The 19,190-nt window shown below is 42.7% G+C and overlaps 2 protein-coding genes across 5 annotated transcripts in view; one reads left to right on the top strand and one right to left on the bottom strand.

Moving 5' to 3' along the window:
- Positions 1 to 19,190, bottom strand: part of NRG4 (neuregulin 4) — a 118,576-nt gene that overhangs the window by 68,996 nt on the left and 30,390 nt on the right. The window lies entirely within an intron of this gene.
- The window catches only part of TMEM266 (transmembrane protein 266), a 149,891-nt gene continuing 138,015 nt past the window's right edge, over positions 7,315 to 19,190 (top strand). The window contains exon 1 of the mRNA XM_090028768.1: positions 7,315 to 7,511. The gene's annotated coding sequence lies outside the window, so the exon portion shown is untranslated. The remainder of the gene's footprint in view (positions 7,512 to 19,190) is intronic.

Raw genomic sequence — 19,190 nt, 5'->3', positions numbered from 1 at the left:
AGATTTGCATAGGCCTACAAAACATCAAACTCTAGCTATGTATTGAAATATTTTAGCAAATCATTTCCATCCCCCAGAAATTGAAAAGATGCTAAAGTATGCATTTTAATAAAAACTGTGCAAAATATTTCTGAAATGAAAAGAAATTAAATACTTGGCATTTTTTTCAGAAGGATTTGGGAATCAAGAATTTAACAAATATCCAAGATCTGCTATGTTAGGAGCAAACTGCTACTCTCAAAAACTGAAAAAAAAATATCCACATTAACAAGTGCATTCTGTGTACCTATCCAGGTTTCCAAATGGTGTCCATCAATCTAAGTGTTGATGGCTTTTATGCAAACAACAATAGAAGGAAATTGAAAGATGATAGAAAATCTAGTCAAAATGGATAGGTTAGTTCTAGGTAAGCTCCTTAAGGAAAAGTTTTGGTGGGACCTGAAGTTCCATTTTACACTTGTCATTTCTAAATAACTGCAAACTTACGATTTTTTTCCAAAATAACTCCAAATATTGGTAGGGCCAAATCACTATATACAAATGGAACAGGTATGTTATAACATACAGTAGAAAAACTATACAGTTCCTTAGACATACATATTCACTAAGTTCAGTGAAACATAATTTTAAATGGTACAGATCCCAGACTTTAGCAAATGCAGACTGGCAATCTATTAAATAGGTAATAACATTGAGGTTATGTATCCTAGATGATGATGAAAGAGGTGGCAATTTGACAAGCGGAGTTTCTGTAACTATTTTTTTAATGCAGCTAGGGTGTGGTTTTATTGTAATTTATATTAAGTTACCTGGAGTATAAGGTACCATAGGCATCCTTGTATATCTAGATTTAAAATGATAAAGTGAGTTTATTTTCCAACTCTTCAAAAACTTTATATGTATCTAGTTCCAGTGCTGTCCTGCTTAAATGGATAAAATTGATAGCAGTTCATGGTTTCTTATGCTTTGTATTATATGAAATGAGTTATTTGTTTTAAAATCTGATGTAAACATCTCTGCTCTGCTTCTTTAAGAATTCTGTTGTGCAACTGACTACAAAGGAGGTGTGTCCCCAGGAGTGGGAACATGCGTTTCTCCATGGACAAATAGTAGTGGCACATGTCTGTGCCACTGCTAGCTGTCCCCGGGCATGCCCCTGCATGCATGTTCTGGCATGCCCCAGATTGCCCTGGGTAGGGTAGTGGAGGCAGGGACCAGCACCTGGGCTGGCCTCAGCAACCTTATCTGGGGTCCTGGGGGCCTCCCAGGGCTGCAGCAGTGGCAATCCGGGTGCATGGAACCTGGCTGGCAGCTGGAGAGTGGCTCTGGCTGTCCAAGCTCTGGTTTCAAGCAGTGTATGCTACAGCCCTGCTTTTTTCTGCTGTGTTTTTTTGGGTTTCTTCTTCTTTCGTTGTTTTTTTTTTTTTTGGGGGGGGGGTTGTTACACTAGAGATCTCCCAGTGTCAAAAACCCCCCAACCCCCCCCCCCAACCATGCTGCAAATTAGCATCATGGTGAACATGTGCATGTGCAGTGCACTGCAAAACACACATGCACGAAGAAACCAGCAGACCGGGAGTATTAACAGAGCTTAACTGTGAAATGTGATTTAATCTTTAATAGACTTAGCGATTGTGCCTCAGTGAACTCCTTTGCTCACTTATGCAGTGACACTACTGTTGTGTGTGTTGCAGGTATGGACTCCAAACTTGAATTATTCATGTGTGTGAAGCCAGGACTGCCAGTAGACCACCAATGGATGGATGGAAAGGACAAACTAAAGTTGCCAAGTTACCAACAGGGTGAGACCAGCCGGATGCTGCACTATCAGGTAGGCAGAAGAAGGTAACTGCTTGACATTACCTTATTGGTTGCCTCCATACACTGAAGGGAAATAAAAAAAAAAATGAGCCAATAAATCAAGGGGACAGCAAGGAAAAAAAGGATTAACACAATATATTTGTTGAAACACACAATTTTAGAGAGGAGAGATGACTTACTCTTGATAAAACAAAGAATTTGCTTGTGAAGGTAAATTTAATTGTACTAGCTGACAGAAATAAAAAAAATATTTAAAATGAGGGCAGTGACATAAGATTTCACAGCCTGGTAAAGAGACAAATATAGAATGGTTGATTGTGTTCCCCATGTTCTAGAAGTACAACAAAGAGAAAATATTACAAATAAAAATTCATTTTCTTTTACTGTTGAACAAATATGATTATCACACAAAAGCAGGGAAGGGATCAACCTCTGTTTCTTGGATTCTTCAAATTCCTGCTAAGGTCTTCATATTTACTTAGAAGCTCAGCAAAAGGCATAGTCTTTGACAATAAATTATATGATTATACAATTTATAAAGACTGCTATAATTAAATGGTAATGCTGATCATCTTCTAAGGTTTCCCAAAGACGGAGAAAATTATTTAACTGTAGTGGGGAACCTTGACTAGCCTGTACAGCTTTGAAGGATAGGATGCTGCACCTGCATCAAAGCATTAGGATAAAATCAAAATTAACTTACAAAAGGCTATTTATTAAATGAAAAAGTTAGTACGCGGACACAGTTAGCTAAGGTTGTGTAGTCTGCAGCTGGTGATGAACTGTAAAAGCTTTGAAACTGATGATCTCTTGTGTTATATAAAAAAAAAAATGAGTGCAGTAATATGTAGATACTCAGCACAATTATGAGTGCAAAAACTTATTTTGTGAAGATCAATGAAACAACTTGCTTCAGTTTGTTTATTATTTTCTACCACGGGTGAAAAACACCAAAGTTCAACTTTGATATGTGTAGCCAATCTATGAGAGATGACCTAATGCTAGAAAGTTATAATGAAGGTAGTGACATAAAGGACCAAATTCTTTCTCCAGGTGTATCTGTTGAACTCTATGGAGTTTTATACATCACTCACTGTATTCATTGCTGCTCCAACTCCCAGTCATTGCAACTTCCAGATAGAAATTTATTTCTATTTTTTAATATGCCTATCAGGAATTTTCCATTAAAATTTCTCTGAATATATTTTCATATTGGTGGACTGCTTTTCTGTTCACTTTAAATGCATTGATTAATTTTCTCTGTTAGTATTCCTTAGGTATTTGTTTACTCTTCATGTGTTCCCTGTTTGCCACCTCTCTTCCAACTTGAACATTTCTAGTTCTTTTGGTTTCTTCTTGGAGAACATGCCTTTTAACAATATTTTTTTTATAATCCTTCTTTGGACTTCTTAAGTTGGTCACTGTTTTCTATATTGAGGGCCTACACCTGAATGTAGCATTAACTGTCAGCTCTGGTCTCATTTTAAAAAAATGTCAGTTTTAAAAATGTTATGTTGGTTACTGTGTATCAAAAGGCAGTGTATTACCATAACATATCCTTATTTATCTGAGCACATTTATAGTTTCAATATCCATCATTGTATACCTGTATGTCTGACCATAAATTGTTGCCCATTTATCTGTTTTTACCTTGCTTGTAGGGGCTAGGGTGGCATAAGCACTAAGGCATGTGGTTAACCACTCACGGGTCCCATGTTTGAGGCCCCAGCAGATATGCTTGTGGTGCAACCCTGTTAGATTCCAATGAATCTGAAAATTCTGCTAAATACCTTGTCACAAGGACATGAAAAAGGAAAAGTACCTGCATTATGTTCTGTCAGTTTAATTTATAACAAGCTTTCTAGGTATTTCTTTACCAGTGATTATATAAACTATGTAAGTTATGAGTAGTATTAAGAAAATCCTAGATTCAGCCCAAAGGCAAAATAGATAATATCTATTCTACCTGCAAGTTTACTCTCCCTGTGGGAACTACAGATAGAGCCCTCAACTTAATGTACACTAGCCAGAGGTCGGCATCTGCATCTGCTACTATGTGTAACTGAAAAGGAAAGGCAGCATATATAACCTAGTCCTATGTGTAACCCAGTGACATACCATGGGTCTCCAGCACCCGGGGGCCAATACTTGCATACACGCCCCATCCATGGCCGATTGCTGAGGGTCCCACTGGCTGCCAATCGCCGAGCCCAGAAATGCCGATGATAGAACCGGAAGTGCTGCTGGCACTCCCCCAACCCCAGGCCAGCACCTGGGGGCATGGCCCCTTTCCCCCTCCCGTGCCCCCATTGGTATGCCACTGGTGTAGCCTAGTCCTACGAAATATGCACTATATGTAGAGCAAATGACCATGTTTCCAACAGGCCTGCTCCTCCCTCTTCTATATTCTGCTGTGAAGCATCATTATAGACTTTTATGCTGTGGCTTAAGGAGCTGAAGAATTCTCCTAAGATTTTTTAACCCACTGAAGTAGGGAAGAAGGGATTACTCTCAACTTTTTTTTTCAAAGCATTTCCTCCACAGATCTATACTGTGAGTTTATATGTCCTCTTAGGTGCTTAAAGGAACCCACTTCAAAGCAGTTAGCCATAAGGGGAGGGACAGACATTATACATAAACCAGTTCAAGGAATCAGAAACTGGTTTAAACCTGTAACAGAACAGATGTTCAGTGCACATAAACTAGTTTGAAAATGGCTGAAACTGGTTTGAGATAAACCTGGTTGAATGTAGTATCAGACTTACCTGATTTGAGTCAAACCAGTTTATGCAATTTCTGTCCCAGGCCCCTTGCTGGTTTAAGATAAACCAGACTCCCCCAGAATCTCAATATGTTCTCTGGGCTGGATGGAGCTCTCTGCCTCACTGCAGGGCTAGCCCCTCCCCTCTGCTCCCTGCCTGGAGCTTGCAGGCACAGAGCATCTGCCTGGCTTCTCCCTGCTAAACAGGGATTATTTCCATCTCCCCTCTGCTTTATGCAGATGCCTCAGCATTAGCTAGCAGACCACATACTGGCTACAATCTGTGCTGTGGGAGAGGACAGAGGCAAGACAGGCTTTTTGGAGCTAATCAACAGGTAGCTTTAATGTCCTTCCTTGGAAGAGCTGTTTAAGAACAGCTCCATTAGTTAATGTAGAGAGGCTTTGTTTTCTTAATAAGTTAGTAAACACTGAGTTAGGGGTGATAAACATCCCCTGCTGGAAGCTCAGAAGGTTTGGGGAATAATCGGAGCATCCTGCCCTGGCCAAGCCCCACCTCAGCTCTGCCTTGTGGAGGCAAGAGGAGGGCTGCTCTAGCACACCCCAGCTTCTAGCCTAGCCACTACAGGCATGTTCCTGTATTTCTGGGATGTCTTTTTGAGTTACAAAGTGATGTAGCCTAGCCAGGTTGGACTAACTTGCAAAGGCTGAATCAATTCAGACTCAGGCTTTTTGAATGTCTGTCCCTAGCCAAGGGGAGCCTCCCACAGCGTCCTCCCACTGTCCCAGCGTTCCAGAACTAAGGATGCAAAAGTCCACAATTCTGTTTCCTCAGGTTTTTCTCATTTGCAAAACATTCCTAAAAAATAAGTAGTTGGGATAAGAGGTTTTCAATATGGACCATCTACCGTGTCTATTTGTATTGAATTATGCTGAGATTATTCAGCAGGTTTACAATTTATTCAAATTTATAAAAAATACTATAGGCATACATTTTGTTTTGCACTTTTATAAATTACAGTTAATTTCCACAGAATATGAAAGGACTGACTGCAGTTATAAATACAGACTGTCTACCACCCTTGAAAAATTATAGCACTATACCACTATAATGATTATGCATTCCTGTAGAGTATCAAAAGGGTATTTGGTAGGGTAAACTCTGCCCTAAGTTATACCTCACAACTGTTGAATTTAGCGGGGTTGGACAAGAGGTTGTAAATGGGAGCAGAAGGTGGCCTATTATTTGATTTCAAGGCCAGGTTTACTAAGCAGATCAGGTAAGAGAGAGAACTTTTATCTCAGGACAGCAGTGTCCTAACAAATATGAGCTGAGGTTGTAGTAAGTCTATCAAATGCCTATGACAATGTACATTTTCATTGACTGCCTGTCTTGTATGCATACCAGCCCAGCCTCTGGCTTCTTTACTTTTCATTCCGTCAAGGAAGAGCACACACCAACTGCTGAAACTTCCTCAGCCTGACAAAGGGTTTTTGAACCAGAAAGCTTGCTTAATAATTGTTTTCCAACTATTTAAGTTGGTCTAATAAAAGATATCAGATTCACGCAAAGAACCTTGTCTGCCTATGACAATGCTATGTATTTTGTAGCTTTCCGGTCTGATTGAAGTCTTTGGGTTGTAAAAGAACAATTACTTACTCTCTTTCAGATGAATATTTTAGGTTAGTACTTCTCCCTTCCCTAAAGCCCACAAGGCTACACAGCATCCTCATGTACTTAATTTCTTTTCTATGGTGACACTGGCTCTCATCATGGGCAACATGTAGGGGGTGCACTTCCTGCAAAAAAGCACTGCCGACACTGTTGGTGGTACCTGTGGGCTGTTGCTGTTCGCTACCGGCAGTCCATGATCGCCCCTGGCCACCACTGCCACTGCCCACTGCACCTGCGGGTGGTCCCTGACTTGTGGTGGTTGCTTGCCACCCCCATCCACACCCCTCAACTGTTGACAGTACCGGCAGCATCTGCGGGAGCTTTCTGCTTACCCCTGGCTCTCATTCTCAAAGCCTCCCACTTTGTTTAAACTTTTTTTTTTAATGTAACACACTGTCCAAGGCTGCTCTTGCATGTTTAAATTCATAATTCAGAGTTATTGACAGCCCCAGCCAGAGCCTGGGCTCTAACCCTCCTCTGATCTGGTCACGTTCAGATTCAGATCCAGGCAGGACGGTGCAATGAGGGGAGAGGCAAGGATGACTTGGAGCGAAATCTTTTATTGGACCAGCCACGTGGCATATTGACAACCAGCTCGACCCGCCGTTCTGCATCCGAATGAAACCACTGTTGAGCTCTTGGCAAATATACCTGGAAGAGCTCAGATATTGAATTTGGAAAAACACAAAGGATGGCGGCCCAGCTTTCCCCCGCGCGGTTGCGGAGGAAGTCGCGAGCCAAGCGCGACCAGGCAGTGGCGAGAGCCGCCGGAGGGGAGGGCCAGCCCGGGGCAGGGGTCTTGCTTCACCCCTCCCCGGCCGTCTCTGTCCGCGAGTTTGTGCACGGGGCGGTCCCGCGCCCTCTGCTCTCCTCGGAGCAGACCTGCCGAAGGCCCCCGCCCTGCTCGCCCCGTGTCCGGAGCCACCCCAGCTGTAAGGCCCAGGCCGCTCCTCTGAAGCCCCGCCTCGTCTCGGGGCGTGGCCATTCATTCAGGCCCCGCCCCTACCCGGCAGTAGTACTACGAGAGCCGCGGCCCGGCCCTTCCATTGGGTCCCCACCCCCACGTGACGCCGAGCGCGCGCCCCAGCCCGAGCGAAGCCGCAGCCCGCTGGTTTCCAAGGCGACCTGGGCTGAGAGGCGCGCGCGGCCGGGCGGGGGCGGGGCGCGGGGGCGCGCGCCAGGGCCAGCCAGAACGCGCGCTGGAACCCCGATCCCGACCGGGCGCGCGCCTGCCTGTGCTGAGCCGCCGCCGCCGCCGCCGCCGCCGCAGAGCGGGGCTGAGGGTCCGGGCAGCAGGTACGTGCGTGTTCTTCCGCTCCTCGCTCCCCCCTCGATCCCTCCGCCCCGGAGAGCCGCACGGCCCCCTCCGGCCTGTGCGCCCGGGCACGGAGCGGGCACCCCGCGTGCTGGGCAGCGCCTGGCCCTGTGGCGCGGGCGGCGTGTGTCCCTGCAGCGGAGCGGGGCACCCCCCGTACGGGGCGCTGCAGGGAGCGGGGCATCCATCCCCTGTGCGAGGGGCGCCGGGGCGCTAGCGCGGGAAGCAGGAGGGCCCCCAGAGGACGGATGCTGTGGGGAGCAGAGCATCGCCTATGGGGCGGCCGCTGGGGTCCCTGTGGCGTGGCAGGGCAGGGTATCCTTCGTGCAAGTCTGTAGTCGTGAAGGCAGAGACGCCCCCACATTCAGTTCTCTGAGGGGCCGAAGGCAGGGAAGTCTCCCTTCTCCCACACGCCGGGCAGGTAAGGCGCTGTTCCAGCACTGGACAGCACCCACCGTGATCCCTGGCTGGGAGCTTGCTGGGGTAGGCAGCAGTTTGGCACCGTTTCCCTCACCGTATCGCAGGCTGTGGCACCCGTAGCAGGGGGCTGGGATCCTGGCTTCATCTCCCTTTAGTGAGCAGTGGGGGGTTCCCTGTTGCAGACATCAAGACATCCCCCTGTTCTTCATTCCCATTTGTTGGTTGTTCTTGTTAAATATGAATTATTGTAGCACCTGGGAACCCTAGTAATGGATCAGGGCTGCACACTGCTGGGGTGCTTTAGCAAGAGAGAACAAAAATAGGTTTACAAATATTTCTTTCCCAGCCATCCTCATATAACTGCTGATAAAGCTGGAGTAGCAGAGGGCAAGGATATCCATCAGACACCCACCTCACAGAACCTAATTGGGGTATGCAATGGCACAGTTAAAAGGAGAACACTTGTTTCCCTCCATCAGGATTTCTGTAGCAGGGCGCATTGCAATCAGGCCGCCTTCCTTGCCTGTAATCAAAATACAACCACCCCTGCAAAAAGAGCCCCAAACAAATTTCCGTTCTATTGACTTTCTGTAACAAATTATGTAGTAGTTGATCCTGTTCCTGCAATGTTGAAGACCTGCCCTGGGGTCCGTGCGACAATGTGGCACCTGCCACCTAAATAAGAGATGGGCTGTGGGCCTTTGCAGAACAGTATGTGGGCACACCTCAATGCAACAGGCATGCTGTAGGTTCTGTACAGAGCATGTGTTTGCATTATATGTACTATTTGTCATTTCATGTACTATTATGTACTTTTTGTAATTGTCCATAATTCATATCCTTACTTAGATCTTTACTGTCTCTGTTCTTTATTTCAACTAAGTGCAATTTTAAGTTTATTAACAAAACCGAAAAAGGGAAAATAGACTCTGAAATCTTTAAGAATAAGATCATCTTACATGGTAAATAACTTGTACTTGGGACACAGTTATAACTTTGGAAGCTATTTTGAGCATCATTGCTTCTGCCATTGTTAAAGAAAAAAGCTAAACCAAATATTTTAAGTTTTCAGTGGATTAGGGTTGTCGAAAGAATTGAGGAAGGCTACACTCATTGGCTTAGGCTTTGATTCAGTTCTTGGATGGAAACAGAGTGAATGAATTTCCCAATTCTGTTGTTTATCAGTAACTATTAAACTGGAACATTGTTTTCTATCATTGCTTAGTTCTGGCTTACTGGCCTATATTGGTGGGTCTTTCATGAGGAAAGAAATTATTAGCAAAACATTAAAAGGTGCATGACTAAGGATAATACATCTTTTCAAATCTTGACCACATAGAGCAACCTCAGAAGCCACTGCATGCCATATTATTATCCACACATAAATATAATCAGTCCCAGGAATCTATGGGGATTCATGTTATACTTTCCCCCCTAAAATCCATCTATTTTCTGGATAATGTCTCTTGAAAAAAATCATGCTTTTTTTTTATAAATGCTGTAAATCTATTAAATTATATTGTAACTCTTGCTAGCAATGTTCTGACCTATATTAGCATGATAGCTTACCACAGCAAAAAGAGATTTGAAGGCTAAATCCATAGGGACTATTTCTGGTTGGAGAATTTTCTGTTTGCTCCCATAATCTAGAGCAGAATTAACAAAACACAACTGATATGCACATGGGCAGACTGAAATCAGTAAACATTGGAGGGTCGTGCTATAATAAAATGATGCAACATGCCCTGATAATGTAGTGAAAATCATACATTAAGAGTCATCACTGTTAAGTTTGTTACCTCATTGTCCATATATACAAATTCTGAGATGTTCACTATGATCTATGTTTCTTTCTTTTGTCATGGTTTTGGCTGAATATGACATTTGACTTTGTGCTTCTTAAGCCAAATGTGGCTCTGGTGCAAAATGGTTTAAATGTAACATGTAAAAGTGTGTGTGTGTTTCCATGTACATGATAGAGCTATCTATTTATATACTAACTATATGTACAAAGATGCATTGTATATTTAATCTAGCATACACCTGATATAATGGGAAAGATTGCCATTTAAACCAGAAACATTTATAAAAAATTCATAGTAAATAGTATTGGCAAGTTTTTGTTTCTTAATGTGGCTGAAATCAAGAAGAGGAACTTTTCTGTATATACTTTAAAGTTTGTACTTTCTGTATTGGTCTGGATTTCATTCCTGCCCATGTGCTCATATTGGACTACTGGTACTGGACGGATACTACAAGTCCCATACAGCAGACCTGTTAGAGCACCTGGAAATAGTTTATTAATAGTATAGCCATGGTAAAGATATTCCATACCTATTAGACTACAGCTATATGGTAACAACGCAAAGAATCTGCTTTTCCTATGTGAGAGGATACTGATTCTAATATAACAGATACTTTTCTGTGTGGAAGTAATTGTTACTTTGAGAGCTGTTATGAGACAGGTAAAATTCATATAGAAAAGGAAGGAAATGGTTCTCTCTTTCATAGAACTTGCTGAATAGGAAACTAATATGTGCTGTTTATGACACACTGTATGTGGGCTGGGCTGCGTTAAAGTGTGCTTATGATCAAAAAATTGACTATAGACCTAGTTCAGGGAGTAGAGCAGTGGTTCTCAGCCAGGTTGCCACAATGTAGGTGGTGCTGTCATGACAGCAGCTAAAAACTGTCCTGTACACAAGGCTATGGTACGTTTGCATGCTCCTCAGGCATTAGGGCTTTCTGATAAACCTAAAACAGCCAGTAGAACTGGCACAGTCTATAGCCTTTCCCGGTCTGGCCTCCCGCTTCGAACACATCTCCCAGATACAGAGGTGTGCAGGACAGTTCTAGCTGTCCCACACACCTGTGTTTCTGGGAGACCCTGTACAGCATTGGACTAGGAAGGTCTGGAGCACAAGCCAGCTCTCCTGCCTGCTTGAGATTTATCAGAGAGTCCTAATGCAGGAGGGGAGCACACATGTGCCACAGCCCTTACCAGTTTAGCTATGCAGCAGACATGGAGGGCAGTTTTGACACCTCATTTGAGAAGGATTGAAGTAAGCTGAGGCAGCACCAACAATCGTTTTCAACTGAGGGTGCTGCCGTATTAAAAAATAACTGGTAGAAAGGTGCTCTGATTCTGACGAGGTTGGGCACCAGGGGAGTAGAGAGTGACTGCATTCATGAGGAAGGATATATGCACACTGATTCCAGTATGTTTCTAGACTAATGCAAATTAATGTTCATATTATTTTTTTAGTTGCACAATTGGCTTCCTATCCCCTGTGCTCATGTGTTATGACTTTCTGCCTGCAGGGTAAAAGGGGCTACGTTAGAAAAGAAAGTATATAGCCTGATCGACTTCTACCACAAATTCAGTTTTAGGCAAAAGGTATAAATTTAAAGTGTGAGCAGGTATCCCAACCTTAGACCTAGAATAACAGGCTATTTGTGGACCTCATTCTTGTCAATTCAAAAGGGGTCAGACAGAAAATTACAAAGCTCAGCAAAGCAGGGTTCTTTCTCCCCTTGAGCTAGCCTGCTTGTATCTATACTTAGCGGCCTTGTACAGACATTCAGTTTCTCCTGTGAGAGTTGCTGCTCTCCCAGAAGAAACCACAAGTGTACAGATCTTCAGGCTTTTTCTCCCACTGTAAAAATGACCACTCAAGGAGAGAAGTAACCTGAGAACAGCCAAGGTAAAATCACTCCTGGGAGAGTTTGTCCTGGGAGAGTAAATGTCTGTCTGTACATGCTGAGTGTCTGTACAAGTAAGAATCTAAAATTCAGTTAAAATATCTCAGACTGTACAAGAGAGGTAGTTAGCCACGTTAGTCTGAGACTAAAAAATATTCTGGATCCTGCACAGGAGGCAGCAGGCATTTCTGTTATCACCATAACTGTTTGCTAGGGGTATGCAAAGCGGGCCCTATTTGATTCAGATTCGGCCTGAAACAGGGACAGTGATTGGATTCGTTAATTCAGATCACTGTCCCTGATTCGATTTGTCCGAGTCTGTATCTGAAGATTTTATGCTGATTTGGAGAATATGCAATTCAGACATAGGCACAGCTTTAAAAGCTTTTTCTACACACCTTGAGGTAGCAGGCAGGGCTTATGATTGCTGCGATCTGGCACAGATGGAGCATCCCACAGGAGTTCCGGGGGGCCCTCCACGTGCTTGGTGGCAAACCCAAAAGTGGACTGGAAGTACTTCTGGTCCACTTCTGGGTCTGCCAGGGAGTGCACCCCCCCCCGTGCTCTCTTGGCTTGGCAATCAGCCACAGGGGGACCCCAAGTACCACCCCCAGACCCAGGAGGCACCAGTCACCAAGCTGGCAGGGTGCGGGTTGCGGGGAGGTCTGTGTGCTCCCTGGCAGAGTGACCAGAAATACTTCTGGTCCACTTCTGGGTCTGCTGCCTAGTGCACTGTGGAGCCCCCCCATGTTCCTGTGGGACACTTCATGTGCCCCAGCATCGCAGCACTCACAAGTCGCCTGCTACCTAGAGGTATGTAGAAAAAACATTTAAAGCTATCTCTATGTCCTAATCTCCGAATCTGTCCGAATCAATTTGGAGGGTTCCAATTTGATTCGGAGAGATTAAAGGGTCTCCTGATTCTATTCTGATTTGGAGTTTCAGCCACCAAATCAGACCAAATGTCTGCCGAATCAAATCAGGGACTGAAGCTTTTTGCACAGCCCTACTGTTTTCACTGTGGGGTTGATAGCATTGTAGAGACACCCTGCAGCTATGTGTATGCATGTAGGTCAGTACTAACTGCCATATTGCTTTTTGTACTCCCTTGATACTTTTGCTGCTAGAGCCAATGGATTTTTACTGCACCCTGGTTAGCTGAGAGCAGGATACTTGTTTCCTTTCTGCTGGTCTGTCTATAAAAGTATGGTGTAATGTAGGACTCTGCCCTTGTGCTATGCAGCAGTACTGCCCCAAGGAGATGTACTTTCACAGAAGGAGATTTGCTACTTTCACAGAATGGTGAAAGTAGCACATCTCAAGTACAATGAAGGGCACGGTTTTGGTATCTCCACATCACATGCAGGAAGAGTTAGATTGCCTTATTAGCACAGCTGGCCTCTTTGCTAGGTAGCTAAAGCTACGTGGCCAATATTTACATCTGTTTACATAACCTGCCATACTTGAAAGCAGAACAAGTGTTACTTTTAATTGCCTTTCATAGTTTAAACAGTCCTTACTAGATTTACTCATGCCTGTCTTCAAAAGTAACACACTGGGTGTTATGTGAGGGTGCTATTTCTTTACCCAACCCATCAGCCTCTTGGATAGTTGGGGTACTTTCTGGACCAAAAGTATTATCTTTGTTAACACTGCAGAAAGTGTGCCAGAGTATTTTCTGCCTGGTGTATTAACCTCAAAAGAGTCAACTAAGTTCTATCTCGATTCATGCATATGTAAAAGGGGGACCTTAATATTTCTCCCCCCTAGATCTCAGATTGAAAGCCTGCTCCTTTTGAAATAAATAGCAAGACTTCCATTAACTCGAGAGGGAGAGGGAGAGGGAGTGGAAGTAGGAGCAGACTCTCAGTCCACATATAAAAAGTTTGGGGTTTTTTTATTTGGCTGTCACGAAAAAAGTTTAGAATTGACTAATCCTTTTAGGCGGACAGTTCAGTTTAACTTTATAATTTATCTTGTAAAATTTCGACTGTATTATTCTTTTTAAGTGAAAAAACCTTACTTGTTACCATTCAGCAAAACTTGCCCCACGTATATATCCTTTGACTGGAGAAACACTTGCCTAGGACAGAACTGACATGGTTCCACTGTCCATCATGTTTACAAGATGCAGGGGTGGGAGGGCTTGAAGCTGCCTTAGAAACAATGGGAGCAGTTCTTCCCAGTTTCTGTTTCTATAAACCAGAGTGTCAAACTTAATTGCACTGCCAGCTGGATCTGGACTGTGGGGCTCCTCACGGTGGCAGCCTCGGGGCAAGCAGTGGGGTAGGGGTTAATACAGCCATTGCTCATCACTGATCCACATGCCTGCTTGCTGAGGCTCTTTGTTTGGGAATTTGAAGGCAGGCCCCACCCCCAAATTCCTGGTCCCTTTGGGAGTCTTGCATGCCTGGTGAATCGGCTTCAGAGGCTGGAACCTCTGCTGTAGAACTTGTTGATTAAGGTATATGCTGGGCTTGGATTTGGACTGGTGAGAATAATGTATTAAAGTTTAACTTTTAATTTATTTGTAGGGTGAAAATCAGACCTCAGTTACACCCATATAATCCTAGCAAAGTCATGGGTGTTATGGGAGCATAACTAATGCCAGAAGTTATTTTAAAAAGTTGGGAAGTATATGTAAGTGATTCAATTTCTAAAGTATTATTAGCTAAACATTAGAAAATGGGGTATCTGTTTATTGGTTCATTCAAAACCACACTATTTTCACTGTAAGAATTTCTTCTTCTGTTCTACTTCCTTTTTATCTCCAGGGTTCTGTGCTACTTTGATCAGACTAGATTGTAAGATTTTCAGGACAGGCACCATGTATTTCTTGCTCTATAAAGTGCCTTGTGCATCTGCTGCAGTTAAATAAAGCTATGTTTAAGTTAATGTTAAGAAAACTTTATTTGGGCTGCAAAGATGAACCTAGATTTGAGGCAAAAGTTTGAAGGTTGCAAAATTAGTGTCAGGGACTGCCAGATTTAAGATAATTAAAGACTATATTGTAGTACAGATTTAAGGATTCCAAGGCAGTCTGAAATCTGGGATTTCCTCCCTTTCAAGAGCTTGACTTTTCAACCTAAATAACATATTTTTTGTATGGAATTTCTTAATTATTTTTCAAAAATGAAAACATGTAAATTTTTCAGTTATTTTGTAGGAGAGGTGTTAGGGATACATATCACAAGCAACATTTGAACCAACAGCATAAAGGTACAGAATTAATTACAAAAGTAGAGATGGTCCATAGGGGTCAAGTGCTGAGAGTACAAGTGAGAAAAGTGGGGCCCAGCCCATCTCTTTCTCTCTTTCCTTTCCCAAAGTTGAGGGGGAATCCTGGGGCTATTTGCTTAGTCCATTGGAGTGACTGAGGGGAGCCAGACTCTTTCTTCCCACCCCCAATAAACTTTGTCTCCCACTGTAGTGGCTCCTAGGCAGTGTTTGCTACTGCTTTGACAGTGGCATGAGCCTGGTCTTGGAATGTCCATGCTTAGTTAAACTGACAGGCTACCAAATAGCTTCTGAGAAATGCAAGTAAAAGAAATTTCAACAGTTGATGTTTTAGCTAAACCTGAATGGAATGTCATGGGACAGAGAACTTCTGCCACTTGAGAGCACTTTATAGGTCTTCTGCAAACAAAGTTTCTCAAAAAAAGAGACTCTCAAAACAAGAGAGTTTCTCAAAAAAATGTTGCAAACATTTTATAATGGAAATTGTTAGTCACCTAAATGTAGTGCTTGCTGCCAGCTTCCTCCAGAAATAAAAATGAGAATTTGCAAACATCAGACTAAATCCTGATCTTATCCAAATTGGTGTGAGTTTTACCATTGGCTTTTAGTGAGGCTAGGATTTCATCTTGTGTTGTTCATTTGTCTAAGTCCACCAAATCATTTCTGCTGGGAAATTCGTCATCTGAACTATGCCACTATGCTGTACTGCTTTACATTTTTAGCATGAAGGCTTCTGGCTGCAGAAACTGAATTCTAAAAACTTGTTTAGTTAACTGAATCTTTCAGCTATAAAAGTTTACATTACCATACTACCACGGTGCAAACACTGGGTATATGATGTACATCAGCTAACAAACAATCCATGAATTTACTCAGTATCTAATAGCCTATTGGATTTTATAGGCCACTTCTAATAAATTATCACATTCTTATATGGAAAGGTAAAATTAGTAGGTTTGCTAGACAACTTTTTTTTAATTGAAATGTGAGATGGGTCAAGATGCACATGTTCACTTACGCAATTGATCCAAAAATAAAAAGATCCTTTAAAATATGCACTTCTAAGTATTCATCAGTTTTTTTCTACCCTTACTTCCCTTGTCAGCTGCAACCCCAAATAATTTGAATATTTACTGAATTTCTTTTTTAAGCAAGAGGATATTTGAGCAGGAAAAGCAATCAGTAGTAGATAAATAGGAAGGGTTAACTTTTAAATGTACTGTATTTAGGAATTTCAAAAGGGCATGTACTCCTTGGAGTCATTACAGGGCATGGGCATATCATCACCTCCAACTAGAGTGTGACACTGAACTTGGGAAGCTCCAAGATTCACTTAAGAGTTTGTGATACAGTTCCCTTGGGGAGAAGAAACTCAGAGGCATCTGTGGAGTGAACCTAGCACACAATCATAACACAATTATTTTGCAAGAAAATGTGGCCTTATCCTGTATTTCTTATACTGGAAAAAATTGTCATCAACTTCAGAAATTCGGAGGCATCCGTTGAGTGGATGCTGTCTCCTAGACCTCTTGGAGCTTAGTGATCCACAGGGAAAGGAAACTTCAGACTCACAAGAAGCAGTTCCTGTACAGTGTTGTTTTCCTCAACTCTCTTGCCTGGTATGATGTCATTGGCTTTATCATCTCTACTTGTTCAGTGTTAATTCTAACCTTCTCAGGAATTTAATGCTGCTACATGTAGCACAGGTTATTTTCAAAAACGTGTGCTTGCCAAGTGAGGATTATGTTGAGGAGAGTAGCTGCTCTCTAGCTCCATCCCAGTCATTGTTCTCCCTTTCTTGAGCTGCATATCCCAAGCTATGAGTGGAGCAAGGGAGTTGTGTAGCCACCTAGCTGAGGCATCTCTCTCTCTCCACTCTGTTCCCTCTCTTTTTTCTGTTCATCTTCACTCACTTCCCTACCTGACAGAAAAGGGGAACCATTCGGACTGTATCATCCATCTGGTTTCTATATATGCACATAGCACACAATCATAAAACAATCATTTTGAAAGAAAATTTGGGCTTATCCTTTATTTCTTATACAGGAAAAAATTGTCATCAACTTCAGTTCGTTTTTAAGGATTTACTCTTTTCTGTAAATTAGATGTAAGCGGAGAGTAAGTAAAACAGACCTCTCTTTGTGTATTTACCAAACTACTAAGCATCTATATTACAGTAATTCAGTAACACTGAAAGGCAAAGGAATTGGGTTCTTATTGTGCTGTGTACTGGGGAAATGTAAATAAAAGACAAGGTTTGCTGCAGTGGGTTTACAGTCTAAAATAATTTAGTTAGAATAATGTGTGTGGTGACAGGTGTGATGACAGGTACTAAGAAGTACCCTAAACAGGCAGATAATATTGTAATATTACTAATAACATCTAATTTGTAATTTAGACTGTTTTTGCTTCATAGCACAAACCTATATTGTAGCGTTTTGGGTTTTTCTGATTAAGTGCAAAACCAAAAACCCCTAAATTGTTTCTAGTATTATTGTTGTATCTACAAATTTTAAACAAATACTATTTAAATCCTTATTTTTCTGTGTTAATCCAGAATTGCTATATGTATTTTAAATTAACATAATAGCAATTATGTTGTTGTTTAATGTAAAGGTTCTGCTGCTGAAATGAAAATCCATCATCCTTTGTAGGACAACATGAGTGTAAATGTCTGCATAGATTTCTTTCCCATAATTTAGCTTCAGATTATTGGAACTGAAGTTTAGCTTCCTTTTTATCACGTATTTTGTTGGTTTAAAGTGATTCCAAGGTCCCGCATGATCTTCTCATAAAAATTGGAAAAATGTGGACTACATAAAACTACTACAACGTGGATAGATAACAGGCTCAATAGCTGCAAGTGAAGGGTAATTATTAACAGGTCCATCTCAGAATGGCAGGAGGTTTTGGGTGGAGTCCCCTAAGGGTCTGCCCTGGGTTTGGTGCTGTTCATCTTTTTTAACTATTTGGATGCTGGCATAGAGAGCTTTTTGAGTAAGTTGGCAAATGATACACGACTGGGAAGGACTGCGAAAATGGAGGATGCATACACAATTCACAAGAATCTTGGAAAGTTGGGCTAGAGTTAACAGGATGGAGTTCAGTGTGGACAAATGCAAGGTGCTGCACCTCAGGAGAAGTAATCAAAAATACAAATTTAAAATGGGTCATACATACCTGGCTGGATGGCAGCACTATAGAAAAGCACTTGGGAGTCTTGGTAGATTGCAGATATAAGTCTGCAGTGTGATGCAGCCAAAAGACAAATGCGGTTTTAGGATGCATCAATAGAAGCTTTAGGTACAACAAACAGGAGGTGATAGTGCCTCTCTACTTGCCTCTCTACTTGCACTGGTTAGGTCTCATTTGGAGTACCATGTGCAGTTCTGAGCTCCACATTTTAAAAAGGATGTGGAGAAGTTAGAGAAGGTCCAGAGGTGGGCAACAAAGATGATAAAGGGCTTAGAAAGCAAGTCATATGAGGAGAGGTTGAAGGACCTGGGCATGTTCAGCTTGTGGCAAAGGCGCTTAAGAGGGGACATGATAGCAGTCTTCAAATATTCAAACAACTATCATAAAGAAGAGGGGAAGCACCTTTTCTCTCTTGCTGCAGAGAGGAGGATGCAGAACAGTAGCTTGAAATTGCAGGAAAGTAAATTTAGATTGGATATCCTGAAAAACTTCTTCACTGTTAGAACAGTGAGACAGTAGAATAGACTGTCTAGGGAAGTTGTGGACGCTTTGTTACTGGAAGTGTTCGGGAATAGGCTGAACAGCTGTTTGTCATGGATGATCTAAGTATAGCTATGCCTGTGTTGCACCGTGAGTATTTCCCATGCTTCTGGGCTTTGATGGTTGCCCCTGTTGCCCCTTTCTGCTACATGTGTCAGGGTGTTTTTAAGCCTCCCTCAGAGGCATTGAGTGTGGGCTACAGCTAAGGCTGGAGACTTTGACTGGACTTTGCCTGTTCTCGTGCTGGTACCCAAGCTGGTAGTTCCTGGCTAAAGAGTCATGACCCCTCTACTCAGGGTTAGGCCAATCACCGTATTTGTGGCCAATCACCTTACCATGGTCAGATTGGTATGAACTGTGGGGGCTTGTGCCTTCTTCTGTAGCGGGGGGCATAGCCCACTACCCGGGGCCTCTTGAGCATTTATGGACAATGTTTTATAGAAGCAGGACATAGACTGTCATGATTCCCCTGATTTACCTGTGGCAGGTTAGGGTGTTTGGTCTTTGTTGTGTAGAATTTAGGTTATGGATTGTGTAGGACGGTTTGAATGGGGATGATCCTACCT

The sequence above is a fragment of the Crocodylus siamensis genome, chromosome 15 (genome assembly GCF_052110815.1).
Source record: "Crocodylus siamensis isolate JL-2025a chromosome 15, ASM5211081v1, whole genome shotgun sequence".
Taxonomy (NCBI): domain Eukaryota; kingdom Metazoa; phylum Chordata; order Crocodylia; family Crocodylidae; genus Crocodylus; species Crocodylus siamensis.
This window is presented reverse-complemented; position numbering and strand designations above follow the sequence as displayed.